Raw genomic sequence first — 24,980 nt, forward strand, 5'->3', positions numbered from 1 at the left:
ACCTAAACAGGATCCAGCATCTGTGCTTTGTTTTCTCTTCAAAGCATATGACAGGTATATTGCTCTGACGGGTTCAGTCACAGAGACCCCCTTGGGACTGTCACCTGACGTGCTGAGATTACCTCTGATCCCATTTTCCCTGCCAGCTTGGGACTCCAGAACCCTGCCTTATTGAGCCAGACAAACTAGCCTGCTGTAACCCGGACTCAGGGTCTGGTCCACGCCCCCAAAGCTGCAGGCTTTAACCAAAAATTGCTCAACAGGTTACCCATCTCTGGCACCCAGACACCCGTTCCCAATGGGATCCAAACCCCAAATAAATCTGTTTTACTCTGTATAAAGCTTATACAGGGTAAACTCATAAATTGTCCGCCCTCTATAACACTGATAGAGAGATATGCAGAGCTGTTTGCTCCCCCAGGTATTAATCACTTACTCTGGGTTTACTAATAAACAAAAGTGATTTTATTAAATATAACAAGTAGGATTTAAGTGGTTTCAATTAACAACAGAACAAAATAAGTTACTAAGCAAAATAAAGAAAAAAACATGCACATCTAAGCCTAGTACATTAAGAAACTGTTTACAGGTAAAATCTCACCCTCAGAGATGTGCCAATAAGCTTCTTTCACAGACTAGACTCCTTCCTAGTCTGGGCCCAATCCTTTCCCCAGTACAGTTCTTGTTAGTTCCAGCAGACATCTTAGGCGGAAAACAGGGATGTTTTCAAAACTGGCAGCCTCCTTTGTTCTGTTTCATGCCCTTTTATAGCTTTGGCACAAGGCAGGAATCTTTTGTCTCTCTGGGTTCCCACCCCTCCTTCTAAATGTAAAAGCACCAGGTTTAAGATGGATTCCAGTATCAGATGACATGGTCACATGTCCTGTGAGACCCCCAGCCTTCATTCCTCCAGGGCTGGCCTGCAAGCACCCAGGAACGTTTGCAAGTAAACAGACCATTTTTAACCAATTGTCCTAGTCAATGGGAGCCATCAAGATTCTAAACCATCATCAATGGCCCATACTTGCATCTGAAGCTTAGAAATATAAAGTATAACTCTGAGGTCCTACTGTAATTATGCAAGGTATCATACATACATACATACAAATAGGATGAACACACTTAGTAGATTATAAGCTTTGTAATGATACATTACAAGAGACCTATTGCCTAAAGCATATTCCAGTTACATCATATTCACACTCATAAGCATATTTCCATAAAACATTATGGAGTGCAACATCACAATTCCCTTCATTTATAAGTTACCACACAGCCTTTTCTAAGCAAGTAGATTTATTTTTCAGATAGCATTATAGAGAAAACATATTAAAATAAAGGAACCTACACTTATGCTACAGAGCCTACTAGAGGTACCCATCAGTCTCATGGGATCCTAGTAGTTCAAGTCCTTCCAATGCTCCCCTGGACAGAAGGTTAAGAAAATAAGAACATAAGAACGGCCATACTGGGTCAGACCCAAAGGTCTATTTAGCCCAGTATCATTTCTTCTGACAATGGTTAATGCCAGGTGCCCCGGAGGGAATGAACAGAACAGGCAATCATCAAGTGATCCATCCTCTTTCACCCATTCCCAGCTTCTGGCAAACAGAAGCTAGGGACACCATTACTGCCCATCCTGGCTAATAGCCATTGATGGACCTATCCTCCATTAACTTATCCAGTTCTATTTTGAACCCTGTTATAGTCTTGGCCTTCACAGTATCCTCAAGCAAAGAGTTCCACAGATTCACTGTATATTGTGTGAAAAAAATATTTCCTTTTGTTTGTTTTAAACCTGCTGCCTATTAATTTAAAAAAAACCCTAGTTCTTGTGTTATGAGGAGAAAATAACACTTCTTTATTTACTTTCTCCACACCAGTCACGATTGTATAAACCTGTCATATCCCCCCTTAGTCATCTCTTTTCCAAGCTGAAAAGTCCCAGTCTTATTAATCTCTTCTCATATGTCAGCTGTTCCATACCCCTAATTATTTTTGTTGCCCTTTTCTCAACCTTTTCCAATATATCTTTTTTGAGATGGGGCGACAATATCTGCACGTAGTATTCAAGATGTGAGTGTACCATGGATTTATATAGAGGCAATATGATATTTTCTGTCTTATTATCTAGCCTTTTCTTAATGATTTCCAACGCTGTTTGTTTTTTTGACTGCTGCTGCACATTGAGTGGATGTTTTCAGAGAACTATCGACTAAGACTCCAAGATTTCTTTCTTGAGTGGTAACAGCTAATTTAGACCCCATCACTTTATATGTATAGTTCTGTCCCTTTGCTGCATTGGACAAAAGCCCCTGCATCAGTTTAAACTCAGTCTATTTTTCCGAAAGTCCCTTCTTTATCTTTGGATCTCTGGTCTGATTTGAACTAATATATATGTGAGCCTCCCCAGGTGGTGGTACTTCTCTGGAGGTGTCACCTTCTATGTGAACTTTCCTAGTCCTCTCCCACCCAATGTGTTTAGTTTTTGGAGGAGCTGCGATAGCTTTCCCACATGGAGTAGAACATTCATACATAATCTATTCTTTATAATCAATGGACCCCAAAGATACTGTGTGAGGTTGCAATATCTGGCACATCTCTCCCCCAGAGAGGTTATATACAATCCTCACCCACAATAATACATAAACTTAATACAATCAGATCTTTCAAGGACATTGCAGGAAATTGCCATATCTGTCACAGGCACCACTGACAGAAATCCATAAAAAAGTAACAGGAAAGAAAGCTAAGGCCTAGAGAGAAGTAACTATTATACACATTTTAAAGATAGATTTTAGGGGAGTTCAAATAATAATAATAAAACCCCATACAAACCTATATGCTTGACTGCATTTTTGTGGAAAAGTACAGATAATTCTGATCAGAGATAGATTAGGACAGCACAAAGGGAGACATGCATTGTTTAAAGATTATCAGCATGATTTCACAAAAAGAAGACCATACATGACAAACCTGATTGTATTATATGCTCAACCAAAATTCTAAGAATTGACAGGGAGAAGTTGTGGATATAAATTTACCTCTCATAGAAAAACTACAAGAAAACTTTTAATACACAACCATACAAAAGACTACATTCTGCAAGGTCAGCAAGTATTGTGGGAGATGTGAGCTGCTTATAAGGATAAAGAACTGTCTTCAACAATGAAGACAAAGAGTAGCAATGAGAGGATACACTGAAGAATGGATAGATGTGGCAGGTACAATGCTACAAACATCCGAAGTAGGTCCTATTGTGTTCATTTTATATATTTATATATCTGTTGCCAGGAAGAATGGATGCTTAAAAAGATACAAAATATACAGATGGACCAAATCTGGACTAAAGAGAGAAATGTAAAGTCTACACAGAAAAGAACAACCATATTTAGAATAACCTGAAAAAACAAGTGTCTTAGATGCAATTCAAATTGGAAACATTATTATGTATTCCCAAAAATATCCACAATGTGCTAGGAGCTTTTATAGTACAATTGAAATGGAGAAGGTCCACCAAAGAGGAAAACAAAAGTAATTATTACAAATAAATGTAGTTATAGACAAAGAAACTACATCTCATTTCTTGGAAAAGAGGCAGTGACATATTTGAAGTATACATAATTTGGAAATGATCCTTTCTACTACAACAAGGATGAGCTCCTGTCATGTATTTTATATGAACCTAAGAACCAGAAGAGAAGGTTGCAGCCTAAAGAGAAAGGTATATTTATTATATGGGATAGACCACAGAAGTTAGTACTGTCAAATTGGGCATAAATATTTAAATAATGTAAACAATGTTTTGTTAAAAAAATAAACCTTTTAAAATAGGTTATTGCTAATTTAGTATGACAGGTTGAATTTACTATAGGTCAAGGATGTGCTGCAAATATTTGAAATAGGAGTGTCCTCATGTCAAGGGTCCATGTCCTGGCAGGGATGGGGTGAAGGACTGAAGAATCTATTCACTTAAATAACATTTTCACAAGGCCATAGATCTGGGAAACAAGAGTATTGAGTTTCATGTGCTGGGAATGTTATTCCTGAAAAACATATACTGACAGTATATTACACATTCCAAGGAAGGAGGCTGGGGTGATAAAATGCTTTTTTAGGCATAATATTTTTTTCCTCCCCCAAGAACATTTCTTGAATATATGTCACACATTGTCCAATCTGATCTGTTGCAAAAGCAAAACAATGGTTCTTCACACGTATTTTTATTAGCTGGAAAGATCTCTGGCACGCATGTCTTTACACAATCCAGAGGAGTCAAAAATCCATGAGGAGCAGGGAAAATTCACATCCACATTCCCTTCACTTTGCTAAAATAACTTTAATCATAGACCCCTGGAAACTCCTATCACATTCCACTGCCCCATATTAAATGTCTGGTCCTTATCAGTCTCTGTTAGTCTCTTTGTTCCTTTGAAAGGGATTCTCCATCAAGTGTATGAGAAAGTGTGGTGAGAAAAAGAACACAAGAGATACTAACAGTGGTGCATTAAATGGATTAGGATTCTTAGTCCAGGATGCCATAAACTACTTTAAAACAAGATTATATTTTACAGATGCATTTTTCAAGAAAATAGGATTTGAAGGCACACAATATGCTACAAGACCATGAACTGTGGGAACAGTCTTAAAAAGACATTGTATAGAGAGACTGGAATTTGCCAGTCATAAATTTACTTTTTAAAATATTTTGTATGACATTTTCTGAAACTTAAAAACTACCACAAGTTTCCTGCATATTTAATTCTGAAGTTTACAAATCAGCATAGGTTTGCTTAAAGGTTATTTTGTAAAATGAAATTTTCAGATTGGCTGCTTTTGAATATACATGTGCTTCACATCCATTTAAAATAATCTCAGAATATTTCAAAGGACACAATTAAAATTTAGAGAGACTCAGCTTTAAGCATTTATTTATACACACACACACCATCTCCAAGACATTTAGACTACTATACGCCCAATTGTAATCCCACTGAAGTCTATGGGAGCAGGAAACTAAAGCGTGTATGTTAATGTTTTTGCTGTAAACAGGTTTAATCAGCATGAGTTTGGGATAGCTGCTTTACTCCCTTTTGGTTAAATGAGGATTACAGATCTTCCCAAATGAGTACTAAAAAAACCTTTACACCACACCATACTATCGTGGATTTTGTACATGTCACAGGATTGGCAGCTCCAATTTCCAACAAACAACTCCTCAGGTTACATAGCTGGGAAAGGATCCCATGCTTTCTTCATCCTAGAATGATGAAACCCAAATCAAGAACGAAACCAAACCACCATGTTCTGCCAGCTCCAGTTCCTGACAAACAGGATCCTCTGTGATTGCTCGCCCTCTACTTATCAATAAAATCATTAAGGCTAAAGTGATATTGAGATTGGGACAAAATAATATAGAGCCATATGAATAGAGCAGCACAGCAATATCTCCTGCTGGGCTATTGGGGGAACAGTTCTTGAAGGACTCTCCTTTCCACAAACAATCCCATGTCTAAAGCTTAACTTGAGAAGCAAGCTATTTTTTCATGCCTCACCACATCATAACCTAAATCAAAGCCAAAGAAACATACCCTTCCCTTCCCAAAGGGAAGTCCTGCAATCAGGGTGGGGTGTGTGATGGTGGTGGTGGTGGTGGGGGGGGATTTTAACAGGCTGCCTCTCCTTTCCTTGGCTGTTCCTGCTGCGGCTGAGAAAGCAGCCGGCTAGGCTGAAGTGACAAGGACAAGCAGCACTTCCTTATATAAAAGGGTTGTCTGGGGGTTAGAATCCATATGAATCCACCTCAAGCAGAATTCATTTACAGTCTGTTCTACACTGGAGACCTTTATACCTCAGCAATACATAGCTGTAAAGAGGTAATTTCTGAATTACTGCTCTTAATTTCCACTAAGTCATAATTGCTATACTCCACAGTATCTGTATGTCGACACATTCTATTCATGCAACAGGAGTTAAAATGACCCAATTCTGCAGATTACGAGCAATGTGCTGTATCAGTTTTTAGATGCAGTGCCAATATTTATGACATAAAATATCCTTTTCTTCTCCTCAAGGCATGAATACCTCTCCTGTTAGTAGGAGGATTGACCCTTGTTGACCCTGTCACATTTTAGAAGCAGAAGAAAATATCCTGCTGCTGAAAACTTGAAATTAACATATAAAAATTATGCAGTTGTAACTAATTCCAAGAAATGATTTCCCAATGATTAAACAAAAGATATGAGGCTAGATTTTACTTAAGTAATTGATTCTTCTTCTGTTTCTGCTGGTCCATTTAATTTTTCAGGAAAATACAGAAGCACATAAGGTCTGTGATAAAGGAATGTTTACAGGTTGTGATACAGCATGGCCAGAGGGCAGCAGCAGGGTGATCCTATTGGGACCCAGGAAGTGGGTGGGCGAAGCCCGCCCACTGCTAAAGGATCCCCCTGCAGCCTAAGAGGGGGATTCACAGGACCTGGAAGCCAAATGATTATGGGGGACAACTAATGAAATAACAGGGACACGAGTGCGGTGAAAGGGTCAAACGAAGGGAAACAGATGGGGACACCAAGCAGAGAACCCCGGACAGCGCCCACTGCTCCTCGAAGGCATCAAGGGAGTCAGTGGACACCACCTAGAGGAACTCTTCCCAGATACATGAATGGACGGAGGGTCGGACACAGGCCTCACAGTCACAGGAGACTCCATCGGCCAACCTCCTCACCCTGGTTTTATAGATGGCCATTTTAGCCAGGGCCAGGAGGAGGTTGACCAGGAGGTTCCGTGACTTTGTGGGGCCATGGATAGGGAGTGCATAAATAAAAAGGTGAGGGGAAAAGTGCAACCAAAATCTTAACAAAATGTCTAAGAGGAGCCAGAATAGGGGCTGCAGTCTGGCACACTCTAAATAAATGTGCGCCAGCGTCTCTCTCATGCTGCAAAAGGGGCAGGTGTCCAGGATAGGGGTAAACCGTGCCAAGTACATGCCCGTGTTCATGGCCCCTTGAAGGAGCCACCAACTCATAAGTCATGTGTTCCAGACCCCTAATCATTATTGTTGCCCTTCGCTGGACTCTCTCCAATTTATCCACATCCTTCTTGTAGTGTGGGGCACAAAACTGGACACAGTACTCCAGATGAGGCCTCACCAATGTCGAATAGAGGGGGACGATCACGTCCCTCGATCTGCTCGCTATGCCCCTACTTACATATCCCAAAATGCCATTGGCCTTCTTGGCAACAAGGGCACACTGCTGACTCATATCCAGCTTCTCGTCCACTGTCACCCCTAGGTCCTTTTCCGCAGAACTGCTGCCTAGCCATTCGGTCCCTAGTCTGTAGCTGTGCATTGGTTTCTTCTGTCCTAAGTGCAGGACCCTGCACTTATCCTTATTGAACCTCATCAGATTTCTTTTGGCCCAATCCTCCAATTTGTCTAGGTCCCTCTGTATCCTATTTCTGCCCTCCAACGTATCTACCACTCCTCCCAGTTAAGTATCATCCGCAAATTTGCTGAGAGTGCAATCCACACCATCCTCCAGATCATTTATGAAGATATTGAAAAAAACCGGCCCCAGGACCGACCCCTGGGGCACTCCACTTGACACCGGCTGCCAACTAGACATGGAGCCATTGATCACGACCCGTTGAGCACGACAATCTAGCCAACTTTCTACCCACCTTATAGTGCATTCATCCAGCCCATACTTCTTTAATTTGCTGACAAGAATACTGTGGGAGACCATGTCAAAGCTTTGCTAAAGTCAAGAAACAATACATCCACTGCTTTCCCTTCATCCACAGAACCAGTAATCTCATCATAGAAGGCGATTAGATTAGTCAGGCATGACCTTCCCTTGGTGAATCCATGCTGACTGTTCCTGATCACTTTCCTCTCATGTAAGTGCTTCAGGATTGATTCTTTGAGGACCTGCTCCATGATTTTTCCGGGGACTGAGGTGAGGCTGACTGGCCTGTAGTTCCCAGGATCCTCCCTCTTCCCTTTTTTAAAGATTGGCATTACATTAGCCTTTTTCCAGTCATCCGGGACTTCCCCCGTTCTCCACGAGTTTTCAAAGATAATGGCCAATGGCTCTGCAATCACAGCCACCAATTCCTTTAGCACTCTCGGATGCAACTCGTCCGGCCCCATGGACTTGTGCACGTCCAGCTTTTCTAAATAGTCCCTAACCACCTCTTTCTCCACAGAGGGCTGGCCATCTATTCCCCATGTTGTGATGCCCAGTGCAGCAGTCTGGGAGCTGACCTTGTTAGTGAAGACAGAGGCAAAAAAAGCATTGAGTACATTAGATTTTTCCACATCCTCTGTCACTAGGTTGCCTCCCTCATTCATTAAGGGGCCACACTTTCCTTGGCTTTCTTCTTGTTGCCAACATACCTGAAGAAACCCTTCTTGTTACTCTTAATATCTCTCGCTAGCTGCAGCTCCAGGTGCAATTTGGCCCTCCTGATTTCATTCCTACATGCCCGAGCAATATTTTTATACTCTTCCCTCATCATATGTCCAACCTTCCACTTCTTGTAAGCTTCTTTTTTATGTTTAAGATCCGCTAGGATTTTACCGTTAAGCCAAGCTGGTAGCCTGCCATATTTACTATTCTTTCGACACATCGGGATGGTTTGTCCCCATAACCTCAACAGGGATTCCTTGAAATACAGCCAGCTCTCCTGGACTCCTTTCCCCTTCATGTTAGTCCCCCGGGGGATCCTACCCATCCATTCCCTGAGGGAATCGAAGTCTGCTTTCCTGAAGTCCAGGGTCCGTATCCTGCTGCTTACCTTTCTTCCCTGTGTCAGGATCCTGAACTCAACCAACTCATGGTCACTGCCTCCCAGATTCCCATCCACTTTTGCTTCCCCTACTAATTCTTCCCGGTTTGTGAGCAGCAGGTCAAGAAAAGCTCTCCCCCTAGTTGGCTCCTCTTGCACTTGCACCAGGAAATTGTCCCCTACGCTTTCCAAAAACTTCCTGGATTGTCTATGCACCGCTGTATTGCTCTCCCAGCAGATATCAGGAAAATTAAAGTCACCCACGAGAACCAGGGCATGTGATCTTGTAGCTTCTGTGAGCTGCCGGAAGAAAGCCTCATCCACCTCATCCCCCTGGTCTGGTGGTCTATAGCAGACTCCCACCACTACATCACTCTTGTTGCTCACACTTCTAAACTTAATCCAGAGACACTCAGGTTTTTCTGCAGTTTCGTACCGGAGCTCTGAGCAGTCATACTGCTCCCTTACATGCAGTGCTACTCCCCCACCTTTTCTGCCCTGCCTGTCCTTCCTGAACAGTTTATAACCATCCATGACAGTACTCCAGTCATGTGAGTTATCCCACCAAGTCTCTGTTATTCCAATCACGTCATAATTCCTTGACATCCCCAGGACCTCCAGTTCTCCCTGCTTGTTTCCAAGGCTTTGTGCATTCGTATATAAGCACTTGAGATAACCTGCTGATCGCCCCTCATTCTCAGTATGAGGCAGGAGCCCTCCCCTCACAGACTTTCCTGCCTGTGCTTCCTCCTGGTATCCCGCTTTCCCACTTACCTCAGGGCTTTGGTCTCCTTCCCCCGGTGAACCTAGTTTAAAGCCCTCCTCACTAGGTTAGCCAACCTGCTCGCAAAGATGCTCTTCCCTCTCTTCGTAAGGTGGAGCCCATCTCTGCCTAGCACTCCTCCTTCATGGAACACCATCCCATGGTCAAAGAATCCAAAGCCTTCTCTCCGACACCACCTGTGTAGCCATTGTTGACTTCCACGATTCGATGGTCCCTACCCTGGCCTTTTCCTTCCACGGGGAGGATGGATGAGAACACCACTTGCACCTCAAACTCCTTTATCCTTCTTCCCAGAGCCACATAGTCCACAGTGATCCGCTCAAGGTCATTCTTGGCAGTATCATTGGTGCCCACGTGGAGAAGCAGGAAGGGGTAGCGATCCGAGGGCTTGATGAGTCTCGGCAGTCTCTCCGTCACATCGCGAATCTTAGCCCCCGGCAAGCAGCAGACTTCTCGGTTTTCCCGGTCAGGGCGGCAGATAGATGACTCAGTCCCCCGGAGTAGAGAGTCCCCAACCACCACCACCCGCCTCCTTCTCTTGGGAGTGGTGGTTGTGGAACCCCCCCATCTCAGGACAGTGCATCTCATGCCTTCCAACCAGCGGAGTCTCCTTCTGCTTTCTCCCCCCAGACATATCATCTGGTCCACTCTCCTCAATGGTATCTGTGGAGAGAACATGAAAGTGGTTAGTTCCTATATAAATCAGTGTTACGCCCACAACATGAATACCGCATGTAGTTCCACTCACCCCATCTCAAAAAGAATATTAGAATTAGAAAAGGTACAGAGAAGTGCAACAGAAATGACTAGGGGGATGGAACAGCTTCCGTATGAGGAGAGATTAAAAAGACTGGGAAATCCTCAAAGGGACTTTGATAGAGGTCTATAAAAATCATGACTGGAGTGGAGACAGAGAATAAGGAAAAGTTATTTACCCCTTCCCATAATGCAAGAACCAGGGGTCACCCAATGAAATAAATAGGCAGCTGGTTTAAAACAAACAAAAGGAAATACTTCTTCACACAACTCACCATCAACCTGTGGAACTCATTGCCAGGGGATTTTGTGAAGGTGAAAAGTATAACTGGGTTCAAAAAAGAATTAGCTAAGTTCATGGAAGAGGTTCATCAATGGCTATTAGCCAAGATGGGCAGGAATGCAACCCCATGCTCTGGGTATCCCTAAGCCTCTGACTGCCAGAGGCTGGCACTGGATTGTGGAGGATGGATCACTCAATAATTACCATGTTCTGTTCATTTCCTCTGCCCCAACAGTGACTGGTACCAGATGCAAGACAGGATCCTGGGCTAGATGAACCTTTGGTCTGACCCAGTATGGCTGTTCTTATGACTCTGTAAACATTTATGTCAATGGGCAATGCATAGTGCTATGGAGGATCAGAGCCTAAATCCATTAGATTTAGTGTAGTACGTAGTGCTTAAGAAATACTATGTGTTTTTCAGTTGCAGAAACCACTCACAATGGGCTTTATAGAAGTTCTCTAGTCATGTGCTAATGTGCTTCTCTAGTCACAATATGAAAACTTGATAGGAGTCTATGCAAATGGAGACTTTCTTTCCCTCCCCCCCCCAGACATTCTGTGAACATTTTGACGACATTTTGTTTGGTCACAACAAACATTTGGGTGGGCCTGCACAACCATTGTGCATGTGTGTAATGATACCATCTTTAATTACACCATCATTTTATATGTTTATAGGACTCTTGCTACACTCAGTGCCCAGGTTGGGACAGTACTGTTAATATGTCCTTTATTTGTGGCCAAATTCTATATGAAGTCAAAATAGTATAAATCTGGATTGAACTGAAATTTGGGTCATTGTAGCCAAAAAAACACATTCACATTTAGGCCCTGAGTGGAAATGTCAAATAGCATATAGCAAATAAGATGTGGCACTATATACTGTGGTAATGAAAACAAGATAGGCTAAAAAGAAAAATGAGAGAGGGATTTGATAGATGGATAATACCCTTAGTTCATTCATTCAGTACACAGTATTGAAGCTGTGCACCAAATGAGGCAAGGACCACTTTTTGAACAGGGATGATAAAATACTAAACAGTTGCCTCAGTCACTGTGCACCGTCCAGCATGTGCACTAAGGTCCAATCCAGCTTCCATTGAGCTTTGTGGGAGTTAGTTTAGGTATGGAGTGAGACAGGAGTTCTACAGAAAAATATACATCATACAGTACGTCATACAGTACATGATCATATAGTTAAAGTCAGTATTGCAAGCCATGCTCATAAGGAGACAAACAAGTTTGCCTAGCAGTCTTAACTTCAGCGTTTCCTCACTTTTGAGTACTTCACTTTGCAGCCTTCAGATTCTTTCTGCAGAATGTGTATTCAAGTTAAGTTATATATGCAGTAGAAAATAATGAATAAAGTATGGTATACCACATACTAAGAAGGAAAATTTAATATTTTCCTGTTCATCTTTATCTCACATTATTTCCCTTGCACATAAAATTTCTGAACAAAATACAGTCCAGTTTGAAGGCAATATGCAAGACAAATGTGTAACAAAGCTTATACAGTCCATGCTGCAATATAATCTGTGCAGTTGCTGACACAATATCACCACTCCAGGTTTCATTTATCCCTTGTCAGGAACTATTGATTTGGGATAGGGTAGAAAGTTCTTCTGTATTCAGTGCTAAGCAGCAGTATATCTGAACCATGTTACACAGTAGAGAAGCAACTCCCTGTCTTAGGAAGTCAGTAACATTTACACTTCAGTGGTAGAGGCTGGTACAGTGTCAGGTTCAGTTTCTTAAAACTGCAGTTAAGTAACAACTGAATTTCCAAGGCTTTATGGAAACATAAGGGCAGGCCTAAAGGTCTTCTTATAAGAAGATAATTTCAACTTTTTGTTGCTAAAATTCATGTAGTTTTCACTGCTTCATTTTCTACTCTTTCTTCTGGTTCACAGAACATATAATCTTCCTCAACAGCTGTCTCTGGCAACAAGAGAAAAGCCTGTGCCATGAATGCCTACGGGATATAAAATGGACTAAACTTCCATCTCTTCTGTGGGCTACAAGAGGAAAGAACTGCACTAAGTGGTGTCAGTACTGAGCAGGAAGCAAAAATAAACTAACTCACTTTTTCCCCTGGACCACTGCATCATATCACATGAGGAAAAGGTGAACTGTGCCCTTCCCATTAGATGTACCAGAACAGAAGGTCTTACAGACCCAATTATGTTCAAAGATTTTTGTAGTTCTGAATAGAGAGATCAAGCACAGCACTTGGCAATACACTTGCCATTGTGTATCTAAGTTTTAATCTTATGAAAAAAGCAAAAAAAATCCTTACATTAGTTCTGTTTTCAAAGCAATGGAGTAGGCAAAACTGTATCACTCTGAGTCCTGGATGGCCTTATGCTGTATGGAATGCATATTTTGAAATGTTGTGCTTAAATACATATCATCGTCCATATATTGCATGTCTAAGGTCTCTATTAATCAAGAATGTGCTATGCAACACTGACATTTCTTTGTTATGCTAATTCTTTCTTCCCGGCTATTTCTGGAACATCTGTTATGTGTTGCAAGTACAACATCGACAGACCCCGATGGGCAGAATCGAACCTGGGTTCTCTGGAGCTTACTGCATGAGCCTCTACTGCATGAGCTAAAAGCCAAGTGCCTCTTAGCTAAGGCTTTAGAGCAGCCTCATTTAACTCTCTCTAAGTGGTCTCAGTGCAACTAGATGGGACCCAGGAAGTGTGTGGGTTACACAATGATAGAGCCAAGTACCCCATCATACATAGTCACACGAGAGGGCAACCCTCGATTTTACTATCTGTTAAAACATTTTGCTGCATCCATGCATGATATCAACAGAGGCCTCTTTGCTAATGCAAGCAAAGAGCCCATAAGTTAATTCGTTCGCAGTGCCCATAAAACATTCTGGGCCTAAGCATTGTGTGAGAGTACTATATACTGCATGGTGTTCCCTAAGATTTTTACATGGAATATAGGAAAGAAGAAATTAGTATAACTTGGTTAGCTCTGGGTAACAGAAGCCTAACAAGAACATTCTACAGCAGGGATCGGCAACCTTTGGCGCTGGGCTGGTTTGTTTACCTGCCACATCTGCAGGTTCAGCTGATCACAGCTCCCACTGGCCACGGTTCGCTGCTCCAGGCCAATGGGGGCTGTGGAAAGTGGCTGCGGGAAGTGGCTGTTCAGCCTGTGCCACTTCCCACAGCCCCCATTGGCCTGGAGCGACGAACCGTGGCCAGCGGTAGTCACGATCGGCCGAAACTGCGGACTCGGCAACAAACTGGCCTGCCCAGCTAGGGAGCTTACCCTGGCGGGCTGTGTGCCAAAGGTTGCTGATCCTTGTTCTATAGTAAGGAATACTACAAGCAGTAAATGACAGAGTATTAACACTCAGGATACTTCTAGACAACGGTGCACACTTCTCCTCCACTTCATAGAATCATAGAATATCAGGGTTGGAAGGGACCCCAGAAGGTCATCTAGTCCAACCCCCTGCTTGAAGCAGGACCAATTCCCAGTTAAATCATCCCAGCCAGGGCTTTGTCAAGCCTGACCTTAAAAACCTCTAAGGAAGGAGATTCTACCACCTCCCTAGGTAACGCATTCCAGTGTTTCACCACCCTCTTAGTGAAAAAGTTTTTCCTAATATCCAATCTAAACCTCTCCCACTGCAACTTGAGACCATTACTCCTCGTTCTGTCATCTGCTACCATTGAGAACAGTCTAGAGCCATCCTCTTTGGAACCCCCTTTCAGGTAGTTGAAAGCAGCTATCAAATCCCCCCTCATTCTTCTCTTCTGCAGGCTAAACAATCCCAGCTCCCTCAGCCTCTCCTCATAAGTCATGTGTTCCAGACCCCTAATCATTTTTGTTGCCCTTCGCTGGACTCACTCCAATCTATCCACATCCTTCCTGTAGTGTGTGGCCCAAAACTGGACACAGTACTCCAGATGAGGCCTCACCAATGTCGAATAGAGGGGAACGATCACGTCCCTCGATCTGCTCGCTATGCCCCTACTTATACATCCCAAAATGCCATTGGCCTTCTTGGCAACAATGGCACACTGCTGACTCATATCCAGCTTCTCGTCCACTGTCACCCCTAGGTCCTTTTCCGCAGAACTGCTGCCTAGCCATTCGGTCCCTAGTCTGTAGCTGTGCACTTGAAGAACACAAACCCAAAGCAGGAGTGTAAAGGAGAAAGGAATGGAGGGGCAACAGTCAGCCAGCATACAGCAAAGAAGAGATGCATTATAGAAGTTTGTGTTTCATTCACATGAAAGTCAAACCAAACCAGAGACAGGAAGATAATTTTAAGCTCACTCAAGGGGTTGAAGAAAATATATTTTTTATTACAGGAGTGCCTCGGGGCCCCATGGTACTAGGCATTGTACTGAGATATAGTACACAAACTGGAAATCTTAATTCAAAACAAAACCAGCAGGTGGACAATACTGTTAAGAGGGGGCTGGGGATGGAAGGGAGGATAGGATAAGATAACAGTAATGAGTGTTTATTTTCAACCAGTAGAGGACTGGGATAGCTTTGTGATCAAATGAGACTCTGCCAGCCTGTGAACGATCACAAAAGAACTATTACTTGTCTAACATGAAGATTCTGACACAGAAGGCAACCACAGCAAGGAAATGCAATGTTAACACATGGATACTACCCTTTACTTATGTAAATACATATTTATGGATTTTATTTCCCTTCAGTCACTGTCTCCAGTTTACATTTACACAAGGAGTCCTTAGGACAACTGAAAGGCATTGAACAAAATCAATATAAAAAGAAATAGGCTTAAATATTTAAAATTACACCTTTAGCTGCACATGCTCTCAGATCAGCTTGAAAAACAGGTATGAATTCTGGGGGCTTACTCCAATCACATTCAAGAATTCATAGGATAGGCACCATAGTGAAGGGCCTGCTAGAAATCCATTAGATTAGATATAAAGCTGTATTAATGGCCAAATCCTCTGTCCAGTGCCTAGGTCAAGTAGTCAGGCTGCATGATGTGCAGATGAGCAGTGGATTAAATGGAAGAATTCCTTCCTCCCAGGCTGCAAACATGCTTCCTGGGAGACACTGCAGCCTAATGAAGTCCATTATGCAGCCTTCATCACCAGCTCATTTCCGGAGAGTGGTAAGGAACAAGGATCTGCAAATGGTCTCTCTACTGTTGTGGAAGGCTTGCTCTGAGGTCCCAGGCTACAGAAGAGGACACAGTCCTACACTGCATCTGGAAGTGTACCTCAGTGGAAACATTTTAATTCCACTGGCAAGGGGCCCTTTCTGGGTCTAAAGGAAGGGCCTTCATTTGGCCCAGAAAATGCACAGTGAGGTTGTTAATTAAACAAATCACAGAATGACACAAATTTGTAAAGCTCTTTCTCTCTCTGTACAAGAAAAAAAATGCCATTTTCAGTTTTTAATTACAAGGCTCATCACTGACAAATGAATAATAGACGAAGTCAATGACAGCATCTCTCATTCTGGATGATTTGGCCTGCTATCTAAGGTTAATCCCTGATAAACTGGCCAATATATGGCTGAAGGTTATCCACTATCTGGCGATTTTGCGTGATTTAAACAAAATGTGTGTTAGAATCCTCAGGTAGTTGTTTTACAACAAACTGTAGAACTTTTCCAAAAATACTCAGTGAAGTGTTTCCAGAAATCAATACAATATTAAAAATTGATTTTTTTATATACACACATACACACACAAGCACACCCTGCACACCAGTGCCAATCATCATAATAATTATTTTAAATGATTTTGTTAATGTCTTTTGTCTGTGAGTGAACATCAGCTACAAGTATAGGATATTTAGGGCTTCTTGGGAGATTCTGAGACACACCATGCAAGCTACAGCTCAGTAGGATCACAGCATCACAATTATGAACCTGTGTTTGAAGTGGAGATGACACTTCCATTCTAAACTATTTTTCAGTGCAACTTTCTAAAACAACTTTTTTTGTGCTTTAAACTTCTTCTGATTCTTCTCATTCCCTAAAAGCAAAGAATTTTGGAAAACTTCCTCAAATTCCATTCAGCAGCTTTGGAGTTATTCATATGTGAAAACATCTTTTGTCAGTAAAGAAATTTTCTAAGTCACTTTCTGGGAGCAGATAATTCAGAAATGCATTTCCTTTAAAACTTCTATCTTGGTATGTATAGAATCTGGAGTGAGCATTTTGCTTTGTTTAAAAGAACAGTTTGCTTTTGAAATAAAAGTTATGAAATACTTTAAAATAGCAGAGTTAGCATGTCCTACTGTATTGCACAATCATAGAAACCCAATTTTGAATTGGCTTGCTTTTGTTCAATTAAAATCTCAGTAAGTACTGCATATAGTTTTTTTTCCCCTTCAAAATTATGTAAATTCACTTGATTGGAAACATTCTTCCAAGCATTTCCCCCCTTAATTTTAATCAGTACCATATTTACTGATAAATGCATGAAGTCTCGGGTGAAGCAATGCTTAGGGCACCATCTTGGAGTGTAAGTTCAGAAGGAGGGAAAGCAGCACCAGTAAAGGAAAATGGGAAAAAAAGAGGACTTGGAGTTGTGACTTGCTGGCATTTAGTTGCAGCAGCCATGCCAGACAACCTAGAGGAAGGGATGTAACTCTGCAGACTTGTTGTGCATTTCTGAACTGTTAAATGAGACTCTTAGTAAAATCTTCATCAAGAGGCATGAGAAAACCACAAAGGCTACTCCCCACCCCCCTTAATTCCAAAGAGAAAACCAATAGGTGGTCTGATTTTTATAATTATTTTTTTAAATAAATAAATCCAGTCTAGAGACCCTTTTACATAATTTAAGCCTGAAGGGTTTTTTTGTTTTAATTTTAAAAACTTGTTTAGAATGGAAATACTGACAAAACCTTAACTCTGGCATGGGAAGTAAAACGCTGCAATAAAACAGATATCCATAACCACTGATCTACTGTGATCTCTTTTGTAAATATGTATTCGGGACTTTTTAAAATGAATTGAATACTATTATTTAGTTTTATTGTGATTCATATTTCTATTAACATACATTTTGAAGCAAAAAACATCAGGTACAATATCAGATTTGGTGTGTTAATGCAATTTCTTTTTGTGAAAAAAGCAAAAAGCGTATGCTTTATTTGGAAAGACAATGTAAAAGAAGAGAATGTTTGCTGAAGTTTTCATTTTTTCAGCTCATGAGTTTCATTGCTTGAGCTCAATGGAAACAAAACTCGGAACGTAAAAAGAGGAAGCAAAAAGCTGTCTGAGTGAGTGTCATAGAATCATAGACTTTAAGGTCAGAAGGGACCATTATGATCATCTAGTCTGACCTCCTGCACAATGCAGGCCACGGAATCTCACCCACCAACTCCTGTAACAAACCCCTAACTTATGTCTGAGCTACTGAAGTCCTCAAATCATGGTTTAAAGACTTCAAGGTGCAGAGACTCCTACAGTAAGTGACCTGTGGCCCATGCTGCAGAGGAAGGCGAAAAACTGCCAGGGCCTCTGCCAATCTTCCCTGGGGGAAAAATGTCTAATCCTTTTTTGAATCATCCTAAACTCTTGGCCTCAGTGATACCTTGTGGCAGTGAGTTCCACGGAAAACTAGGTTTGGTGTAAAAATATGTTTATTTTTATCAGTTGCACATTGGTTGGCTATCAGCCTTATGTGACATCCCCTTGTTCTTGTGCTATGACACAAGGTGAACAGGAACATCCAACATACCTTCCCTATCCCTGTAATTATTTTGTATACCTCCTGTGTGCCCTCTTCTTTCTAACCTAAACAGTCCTCATCCTTCTCAATCTCTCCTCTCCTCAGTCTCTCACTGAATGGGGCAGGGTCCTATGGAAAAAACAGCATGTGATCATGTAATTACAGACACTATTATAATACATATGCACAAGAGGGACGAATTAATGGAAGGGTAAACACCTTTAAAATCCGTCCTGGCCAGAGGAAAAACCCTTTCATCTATAAAGGGTTAAGAAGCTAGGATAACCTCACTGGCACCTGACAAAAATGACCAATGAGGAGACAAGATACTTTCAAAGCTGGAGGGGGGGGGGGAACAAAGGGTTCTCTCTGTCTGTGTGTTGCTTTTGCTGGGACCAGAGCAGGAATGCAGGTCAGAACTCCTGTAAAGATTTAATAAGCAATCTAGTTAGATGTGTTAGATTCTGTTTTGGTTTAAATAGCTGATAAAATAAGTTGTGCTGAATGGAATGTATATTCATGTTTGTGTCTTTTTGTAACTTAAGGTTTAGCCTAGAGGGATTCTCTATGTTTTGAATCTGATTACTCTGTAAGGTATTTACTATCCTGATTTTACAGAGGTGATTCTTTTACTTTTTCTTTAGTTAAAATTCTTCTTTTAAGAACCCGATTGCTTTTTCATTTTTCTTAAGATCCAAGGGTTTGGGTCTGTGTTCACCTATGCAAATTGGTGAGGATTTTTATCAAGCCTTCCCCAGGAAAGGGAGTGTAGGGCTTGGGGGGATTTTGGAGGGAAAGACATTTCCAAGTGGGCTCTTTCCCTGTTATATTTGTTAGACTCTTGGTGGTGGCAGCAACAAGGTCCAGGGACAAAAGGTAAAATAGTTTGTACCTTGGGGAAGTTTTAACCTAAGCTGGTAAAAATAAGCTTAGGGGGTTTTCAAGCAGGTCCCCACATCTGTACCCTAGAGTTCAGAGTGGGGAAGGAACCTTGACAGTGAGCATATTCTGTTTATAAATGGAACCTGTGTTAAAATAGTTGAAGATTATATAAGTGGAAAAGCTAATAGACCAATCCTGGCTGCCATTTATATCTACCTGGATCAACAACAACAAAAAAGAATCACTGTCCAATGCAGGATGTGTGCCACCTCAATTGTGGCTCCTGGAAAGCTTCTACAGTGAAGGGCTTCTATCAATTCTTAGTGTATAACTACCCTGCAAGAAAAAACCAGCAGCACTGATTCTCAGAACCTGTGTCAGTTGACTTGGGCTTGGGGGGTTTGGGCTTCAGGGCTACAAATTTCAGCGTAGACATTTGGGCTGGAGCCTGGGATCCATTGCGGTGTTTCAGATGCTGGGCTCTAGCCCATGCCTGAACATCTAGAGTGCAATTTTGAGCCCCACAGTTTGAGACCCACGAGCCTGATTCAGGTAAGTTGGTCTAGCTGTGATGCTGCAAGTCTTAGTGTAGCCATACCCTTTGTGAGTGGAGGTGAAATGGGACATTCTGGGCAGAACATAGGTCAGGAGATACATATATTAGAACATTCACATACTGGCCTATTCCTGGTGGCATTAATTTGAAGAAGGGGTTGTGTGTTGGGCTATGGTCAGTCAAAATTCAGATTCACAACAAGCTGCTCCTGTAGTGTTAATGTGCAATTTTTTTCAGACCACAAACAAAGATTAACAGAAATTGGATGAATCTATTTCCATTTGTGTCATTCAATCTATGGCATCAGTTCCAATGTGCTTTCCATAACATCCTGATTTTACTTGCCTTTTAATGGCTAGGCATAGTGAATTTGGCTTCGGTCAGCAGGTCCTTTTAAGAACATTAGGGCAATAACCTATATCCACAGACAAATCACAAAGGGAGGATATGGACATGAAGTCCAGAGTGGTAAGTATAGGGGAGGTAAATTGCGTATGAACAAGAGGCTTCGCCAATCTTTTCCAAAAACAGGCCATATAAGCTTTAGCTGGTCAAAACTTACCTTCTTCTTCGGGTTTGGTTTTATTTCCAAGGTAACTCAAAATTAAGCATACAAATCCAAGCCTTCTCCCCAAGTTTGGTTGTTCTATGGTCCTTCTGCAATGATTGTCTGGCCTACCGTCAACCCACTCCTTTCTCTTTAGGGAACGACTCTCACCTCCCTAATATCAAGGTACGATAATGAGCCACCTGCCTCAGTGAGTCCACAGAATGAACATAGACTCATAGATATTAAGGTCAGAAGGGACCATTATGATCATCTAGTCTGACCTCCTGCACAATGCAGGCCACAGAATCTCACCCACCCACTCCTGCAATAAAACTCTCACCTATGTCTGAGCTACTGAAGTCCTAAAATTATGGCTTAAAGACTTCAACATCAACATTTTCCAGCAGAATCAACACCTCCCAGCAGGGTGAGGTGTTTCAGGCAAATGCTGCCATCCTATTCTACCAAGTCATGGAAATATTCATTCTTTATTATGTCAATTAAGGAGTACTTATAAAAACACATGTAACTAGAATACTACATACAGTGCAAAATTGGTTAACAAAATGAGTTGCAAAGTCGATTTTATGTAGGGGAATTCATGTTCTTTAAGGACCCTGGGACAATGTGGTGGCTAAAAGAGAACATCAGACAGGTGTTCTGAACTTTCTCACTTTAAGAAGCTGCTATCAAGCCAAAGGAACATCATGAAAAGGATAGGATACAGTAAACAGGGAGGCTTTGTTGCACGAAGAACCACTAATGCAACTGACTACAGATTGCAACTGACTTTTTCAGTGTAAACGACTATATACATAAAGGATTTCCGTTCATTTATACAAACATATAAATAATTTAATATGCAATAATTAAACACAGGAAAATTGAAGTAAAATAAAAAGAGAATTGTGCTCTGTATAGAGAAGACTGGAATTGTAAATACCTTCCCTGACCTGCTATTAGTTAATGGCAATAAATGAGCATGTGTTTGAAGGAAACAAATGAGTCACTTCTACTGACCAAACTTTGAATTTTAGAAGAGTGTTTACAAATTAAAAAAAAAACAAAAAAACTTTTCTTTATTGTACAGTGGAAAAATATTGATGGGATTTGGATTTTCATTATAAATACTTTGGTAAGGCAGTCAGGAGGGTTTTGTGCCTCTGGGCACAATCAGCTCGAACCCAGAACACCTAGGAGGTTTGTAATGCCTGGAGATGGGCAGGTCCTTAAAAGGGCACATCTCTGCTCAGTGTAGGGTGGCACTTTGAAGGAGCAGAGCTGCAAATTAGAGCTCTCAGGAAGCAGGGACTGCTGACTAGGGAAACAGCTTGAGAGCCTGGGGTGCCAGTTCTTTGCTCTTCCCCACCCCCAGCTTCCCAAAGGCAAAGGACTCTGCCTTTTGTGAACTGCAGAAGTATACTGACCCTTTTTTTGGTTTACTTTATTGCCCCCACAGCTTTTAAGAGTGCAGATGCCCTGGACAGCACAGCCCCAGATTGTGAAAAAAGGGCATTTCCCACCTCTCCTCAAGGTAGTGCTAGGGAGGTATATCCTTCTAGAAAACCATATGGATAACCACCATATACTTCCAGCAAAGTGTACTAGCTGTTTGATGTGGAAATTCCGTAAGAACCACTTTTTGAAGAAAATTATTTCAACATGAATTTCATTGTGGTGTGCTGGGCATTGTTTATTTTATTTAGATTAAAATACCCAGCATGATGCCTATCCACTCCTCTAGGTGTCTTGAGATTTGTTTAAACTTATGGCCAAAATAACCTCCCAAAACCGTAACAGTGTTTGCACACAACATTGAATAAAATTTCTGAGACAGTAATCTGAAGCTGCAAAAATATACCCCACCCAAAATGCCATTCCCTTAGCCTTCCCCCAAAGCTCTAGCATAGAGGTGCTTTTTTTGCAGCATACCTTGAAGGTCAACTAATTCTAGCTATTTTTGACCAGTAGTCTAATCTGGATCTGATAAAGGTATTGCAAGATCTGTGTTCAAAATAAAAGGTCTGCAATCTCCTAGCCAGGCACAGTTGATCCAAGTTCTCATGGGTCTCTGCTGTAATATGATCATATAAAACCACCCATGGATCTAAAGCCACCCATAAATTGCAAACTCAGGGGACCCAGGATGGATGAACCCCCTTAATCAAAGGGACTCATGCCATTTTCTTTGACTAAGGGACTAATGCCATCTTCAAACCAACGTATTGAGATTAAGATTATTTTGTTTTCACCGATTCGTGCCCTAATCCCAACCAGACATTGGAAAAGGTGTCTCAAATAGAGACAAAGCTGGGTATCTACCCATAATGAAAATGCAACACTTTATGCATAATTAACAACCCCTCAATGATCCCATAATTCACTTGGAGTGTGAGGGATGACAGAATGTTACTCTGGCACACCTCATACTCTAGAGCCATTGGGGAAATGAAGCAATGTCCCACAGTTACCTCTTGTGATCTCTGAACAAAAAGAAGAAAGCCACTGAAGGGCAGTCCTATCTACTTTGAATAAGGTCCTCAGACATGTCCAGATTATCTGATTATCAATCACATTGAACAAAGCGAATAGATCCAATGATTAATACTGCTTTAAAATTTCCTGTTGAAACTGTTGAAGAGAAAATGGGGGGTTAATGCTTTTTTCTTTTTTTGCAAAAAGTACCCTGCTTTTCAGGGAAAACTTTGATTTTCCATTGAAAACAATGAAACCTCTGAAAGCCAAAAAGTTTTTCATTTTTTGCCCAAAGATGGAAGAATTTTGGGCAAAACACACAATATTTTGACTCAGATATGCTGCAGGAGTGCCTCATGGGAGTTGCACAATGATTGCATCATATTCTTAGTCTCCTCCATGGGTTGACCTCCTCAACTGGATTTTTCCCCCTTGTAGCACCACAGCCATGGGACTGCCCTAAAGCACTTCCTTCCCTCCCCAAGGACGATGTACATGGTGTATCATGGGAGATGTAGAGTAACCATGGAACCTGGCCTGTAGAGGAGAATGAGAGTATGAGGCAGCTGAGGCAATGAGGTAGAATTTCAGATGAAAAATATTTTGGTTTTCAAATGAGATTTTGTTTTTTTCAATTTTTCATTAAAAAGTGAAGATTCACCAAGGGGTGGAGGGGAGAGGAGAGGAACTATATTTTCTGTTCTAACAATATTGACGAACATTTGATCTTCATCAAACAATGCTGTTTCTACATCAAAACTAGGTCTGTAATTCAGACTGACCATAGTCAAGATGTGCAGAGGCACCTAGATACTGTGAGGTTAGTCTTGTCACAGCCTTCTCAATAATCTTAATAATATAGGGAGGTACGGCTAGGAGATAAAAATTAGCCAGATAATCAATGTCAAGCAATGTTTTCTTCAGTAAAGGCCACAAAAATTATTCCTGCAAAGCAAATGGCAGTCTGTCCTTCCTAAGAAAGGTGCTAACAATCTCTATTGACACTGGACCTGGTACTTCCACACTAGCCTTCAACAGGCAGGAAGTGCATAACTCCAAAGCTGAGGTTCTGGCAAAAAGCTCTAACACCACCATTACATGAGCAAAACACAGGCTAAATTACTAGCAGGGAATGTTTACCATATGTTCCCCCCCCCCCAAATCTTGCTCTGCACCTTGACCTGAGACTGACTGATTTGATCCACACAGCAAGAAGTTTCTATTGCACTTCAGTTTGGTTTCTGCACTAGAAACTTAGACAATCTGGAAGTTTTCCCCATTGGCACTTGAAGGATAAAAGTCATGGCCAAAAAGCATCATTATAGTTCAATTTAATACCCTTTGGACATTCTGATAAAAATCCAGGTTGAGTCTGGATGAACAGCGCATTTGTCATACCAACAAAAGGGAGTTAGATATTGATTTAAAGGATTTGGAGTGGGTAAGGTGACTTATTCTTCATCCAACTAACTGATTGATATTGTTAAGACATGCTGTATGTTTCTGTAATGGCAAAAGGATTTATAAAATATGCATTTTTAGTTGTTAACGTGGACCTGGATAACTTTAAGTTTAAGGGTCTGATCCAGTTCCCACTGAAATGAATGAAAGACTTAATTGATTCGGTGGGAATTGGATTGGGTCTTAAAGATCCCATCTTAAAGCCATGTAAAGTCAACAGGTGATTTGCATGTATAAGATTGAAGAATTTGACCTCATATTCTTAAATATTATCCTTAAGGCTACTTTAAGGTCTAAAAAGAAAATCTTTCCCTCATCCTGCACTCTGTCTGCCACAGAGAGAAACAGCATCAGTGGCCCCAGTGTTAAGAGCAGCATAGAGGAAACCAATTGCAGAGCAGAAGAAGAACTTTATTGAATCTACAAATTAATTAACGATGCTGTATATTTTATATGCCAGTAGATGGCACTCTTTATATTAACAGTTCACATACAGTATATACATATCTTCTGTATACCCATTAGTAACACTAAGGAGAAATTTTTATTCCCCCCATCCCAAAATCACTTTTCCCTAGATTACTTTCCCACTCTCTTTCTTCTCCTTCACAGAGGTTATTAGCTGGTGTACCTGTAGCCCCTCAAATAGCAGCACTATGTGTGGGGGTCAGTAATCCCCATAATTACTGACATTTGTCAGATTTTTATTTTAGTTACTTG

At 41.3% G+C, this 24,980-nt stretch overlaps 1 long non-coding RNA gene across 1 annotated transcript in view; it reads left to right on the plus strand.

Annotated features, from left to right (window-relative positions):
* LOC140894810 (uncharacterized) overlaps nucleotides 1-24,980 on the plus strand; it is a 73,358-nt gene that overhangs the window by 31,191 nt on the left and 17,187 nt on the right. The gene's annotated exons all lie outside the window — the stretch shown is intronic.

Source organism: Lepidochelys kempii, chromosome 1 (genome assembly GCF_965140265.1).
Source record: "Lepidochelys kempii isolate rLepKem1 chromosome 1, rLepKem1.hap2, whole genome shotgun sequence".
Classification (NCBI taxonomy): Eukaryota; Metazoa; Chordata; order Testudines; family Cheloniidae; genus Lepidochelys; species Lepidochelys kempii.